This window comes from Lepidochelys olivacea (genome assembly GCF_965140295.1).
Source record: "Lepidochelys olivacea isolate rLepOli2 genome assembly, chromosome: 5".
Lineage (NCBI taxonomy): Eukaryota > Metazoa > Chordata > Testudines > Cheloniidae > Lepidochelys > Lepidochelys olivacea.
In genome coordinates, this window is record NC_140415.1 from 21197684 (window position 1) to 21202530 (window position 4847).

Genomic DNA, 4847 nt, shown 5'->3' on the forward strand with positions numbered 1-4847 from the left:
GTTTGCTTTGCCTGGAAGGGGTGGGGACAGGGAGAGAGGCAGGTCCCAGAACTAGAGATCCTCCCCCTTCCTTTGATTGTCAAAGATCCAACTCCCAGCCACCAGCAAACCAGCTGCCAGCGCAGCCAGAGCGGGTGCGACTCGGATCTCAGAGCAAAAACAAGAATCTGCTGGTTGCAGATGGCTTAAGAGCTGGGGCAACCAGCCAAAACTAAAGTGACAGTAACAGTTCGATTGATTTGTAAACAGGTTTCCTCTTCTTTTTAGGGACTTGAGTCCCAAATTAATTTAAGCCAAAGAGATATCAAGTATTCTAAAAAGCGTGGTCAACATCTTCTATCGTGGATGTCCAAAGTTAAGCACCTACATTCATATTTAGGCACCTAAATAGGTTGTCTGATTTTCAGAGGTACTGAGTCTGGACAACTCAGTTAGGGGTGCTCAGCATCTCTGGAACTCATGCAGCTTATTTAGGCCCCCATCTTGCAAACACTTAAAAGGAAGCCCATAAATAAGTGTTTACCAGTTTGGGGCTTTAGGCACTAAACTTTAGGCACTCAGGTTTGAAAATGTTAACTTTTTATTTTTATAGCTAGTGACAAAAGAAAAATTGTTTATACTAATTTATCTTCTATGGTTTTAAAATAGAAGATTGGTGCATAACATGGAAGAAAATTATTGAATTGTGACATTCATGCAATCAACAACGAGGAGACCAGTGGCACCTTGAAGACTAACAGATTTATTTGGGCATAAGCTTTCGTGGACAAAAAACCCACTTCTTCAGATTCGTGGAGTGAAAATTACAAATGCAGGCATGAATATACTGACACATGAAGAGAAGGGAGTTACCTTACAAGTAGAGAACCAGTTTTGACCAAGTCTTGTAGCAACTTCAGAAAAAAACCACATAAAAACAGTTCCTTTCCCCAAAAGGCAAAAGGCACCAGTTTACACACTATGGGTCATTGACTGCTCCCTGTCTATGTAACTCCTAGTGCTGTTCTTCTCCATAAAATGATTGGGTTTTGACTGTTCAGACAATTTTTAAAAAACTGACTGGCTAATATATCTCTAAGGTCTTTACAATAATTGATGTAAGAGTTACGGCATTTCATTTTTCCCTTTTATATTTATAATATCAGTACAGCTACATGTTTATTATGTGTCTGACATGGTCATACACATGGATCCAGAAATCCATCTGCTCTGCCTGATCCCAGACAGGGAAAATAAAAGACCTTGTCCTGACTAGGAAAAAAAGAAGTAAAAGGAGTTAAACTGTGCTTAGTTTTGTGGTAAGTGGGGTTTTCAGTCAAGTTAAACTAGCTTGACTGAGCTAACTCAGTTGAAAAAAAGCATAGATTCATAGATACCAAGGTCAGAAGGGACCATTATGATCATCCAGTCCGACCTCCTGCACAATGCAGGCCACAGAATCTCACCCACCCACTCCTGTGAAAAACCTCTCACCTATGCCTGAGCTATTGAAGTCCTCAAATCATGGTTTAAAGACTTCAAGGAGCAGAGAATCCTCCAGCAAGTGACTCGTGCCCCATGCTACAGAGGAAGGCGAAAAACCTCCAGGGCCTCTGCCAATCTGCCCTGGAGGAAAATTCCTTCCCGACCCCAAATACTGCGATCGGCTGAACCCTGAGCATCTCTTTTCTGAGACTACACAAGACCAAAGAGACATCACAAAGGCATGGATATCAACAAATACACAAGGCAACATGTCAAAAACCTGTACTACTGACAGTGGAGACTTTGTTGAGATACGACTGTTTCTTTTACAGCATTCAATGAAAAAGGGAACATGGGAGATTCATTTGGCTCAATATTAATGACACTTGAAAGGGGGTGTGAATAGTGTTATACTAATTCATACCTTGATTCTGTTAACCCTGAAACTGGTATGAGGAGGTTACTTACCTGTAACTGAAGGTTCTTCGAGATGTGTGGCCCCTATCTGTGGGTTTATGTATGTGCACCATGCACCCAGAGCCAGAGAATTTAAAAGTAGTGTCCGTTGGTCCGTGTATGCACCCTATCAATACAGCCAATGTTTCCGTTTGAGGTGATAAAGGGTAGGGAGGACCGACTGCATCTCCAGTTCCTTTTCAACTGCAAATCAGATACATCTGTAGCAGAGAGGAAGGAGGATGGCAAGTGGAATGCAGATAATGACCAAGGATCTCGAAGAACTTCCAGTTACAGGTAAGTAACCTCTTCTTCTTTGAGTGATGGTCCCTATTGTATTCCACTTACTGCTGGGGGAATTCTGCGCCACTGCGCAATGCAGAATTTTGCAGAAATTAACATTGTGTGCACAGAATTTCCTTCCCCCCCACAGAAATGGGCTGCAGTGCTGCTAATTGCCACTAGGGACTGCTGGACCTGGCCAAGCCCAGCTCGTACATAGAAGACACTGCTGAGGGGGGATAGCTCAGTGGTTTGAGCATTGGCCTGCTAAACCCAGGGTTGTGAGTTCAATCCTTGAGGGGGCCATTTAGGGATCTGGGGCAAAATATTGGGAATTGGTCCTGCTTTGAGCAGGGGGTTGGACTAGATGACCTCCTGAGGTCCCTTCCAACCCTGATATTCTATGACTATGAGGGAGCTAAAGGGTTCCTGGCAGCTGCAGTTCCCAGCTGCCAGGAGAGGGTGGCACATAGGAAACTCGGGGCAAGCCTGGGATTGAGCATCAGGCTGTTTCTCCCTCTGGATTCCTGGGCTCCACGGGGCAAGAAAGAGGATGTCTGGGCAAGGGGGGGCCCCCATAGCTGGGCTCTGTTGTGGGGGGAGAGGGTGTGGGTATTTGGGGGGGCACTGCAGCTAGTCTCTGGGAAGGAAAGGGTTGTGGGTGTCAGGCCCACTGGCTGGGGAAGGGACAAAGGGGACAGAGAAACAGGAACTGGGTTGTCATAGGGATTTCTTTAACTCTCTACTCCTGGGGGAATTTTTGTGTGTGTCTGTATTGTTCCAAGTATTGTATTGCACTTGCTCACAGGTATTTTAAAATAAATTACCAAAATAATTGAAACTGGCATGATTATGTAGTGTTATTTTGACAAATAAAATTTTCAGAATTTTAAAATATTGTGTACAGAATTTTTAATTTTTGGGCACCAAAGTTTTACATTTTTGGAGCAGAATGCCCCCAGGAGTACTTCCACTGAGGGTGATTAACCAGCAGTACCTAAGTCAGAGGAGGGTGCAAGGATGAAGATGGAATGGTCATGCAGAGACTTGCCACACCAAAGGAGGTATCTACTAGGGCTGCTGACTCTTGTGCTAAGGTATAGTGTATTGCAAAGGTGTGTACAGAACTCCACATAGCTGCTCTACATCTGTCCAGAAGCAGCACATCCTGAAGGGAGGCCAGGGTCAAAGCCTAGGGTCTGTGACAAAATGGCTGATGTTAGTATGGTGGGTCCTGCACTTTTCTTGGTGGGGGGCTAAGATGTCAGCCCTTGCCCCTGCTCTTGAGGCACTGAGAGCCCCTGCTAGAGGCCTAGAAAGGTGGTAAAGGAGGGAAGCAGTCTGGATTTGCTCCTTACTCCAAGCCCCAGCCCCTCTCAACCTCTGGAGGTTCTTACCCTCTTCCCCCTTGAGCGGGGTACCTTCAGTCCTTAGACACTAGGGAAGGGAGTCTCCCTCACTTCTATTTTCTGCTCTTTCAAGTCTCACAGCACACCTCCAGATAAGCTTGCTTCCTGTCTGAAGCAGGGTGGTTTTATTAGGTTCCTGACAGGGCCTTAATTGACTGCAGGTGCTCCAATTAACCTGTAGCCACCCTCCCTAGTCTACAGGGAACCACGCCTTAATTAGCCTTGGGCTTATATATTTCCCTCTAATACTCTACTACTGATCCTTGGTCCTCCTGTATTGCAGGTAGGCTTGCTTGCAAAGTTTAATGCAACCTGAAATCCACTTAGAGAGTCTCTTTTTTTGGAGATGGCCTGTCCCCCAAATCTTTCTGCTACTGTCTGGGGGACTTCCTGATGGGTCTTATTCTCTGGGTACAAGGCTAAAGCTAGTCAGACACCTAGGGAGTAGAGTAACAGCTGTGTTAGTCTGTATTCGCAAAAAGAAAAGGAGTACTTGTGGCACCTTAGAGACTAACCAATTTATTTGAGCATGAGCTCATGCTCAAATAAATTGGTTAGTCTCTAAGGTGCCACAAGTACTTCTTTTCTTTCTAGGGAGTAGAGTTGATGTTCCTCTGCAGATGTATGTGGTTTGGGGAAGAAAACAGGCAACTGAATGGATTGATGTGAAACTGGGAGATTATCTTTGGTAAGAATTTGGGATGCAGGTGCAAGGAAACTCTGTCTTTGTGGAAAATTGTGAAAGACAGGTCTGCTATCATAGCTCTAAGTTTATCAACCCTTTTCATGGAAGTTACAGCAACAAGGAAGGTGACTTTAGTGAAAAGGAGGGACATAGAGCGTGATGCCCGCAGTTCAAAGGGTGGTTTTGCTAACATGGATGGAACTAGGTTCAGGTCCTATTGGGGGGTGATGTGTCGGATGGGTAGGAAGGTTCTGATGACACCCTTCCAAAACTTAGTAGTTAATGTGTGTGTAAAAACGGAGTGACCTTCCATGAAGGGGAATATACCAATAGCCACCAGGTGGACTTTCAGAGAGTTGATGGTGAGACCTGATGCCTTCAAGGACAAAAAATAGTTGGGGGGATCCCTGCTGATTCTGGTGAAACTCCCTTTTGTTGGGCCCAGGAAGCAAAGCATTTCTACTTTGCCTGGTAACCATGTCTAGTGGATTATTTCCTGCTGCTGGAGAGGAGATGTCTTGTATGGCTGAAGAATAGGTCCATTCCAAAGC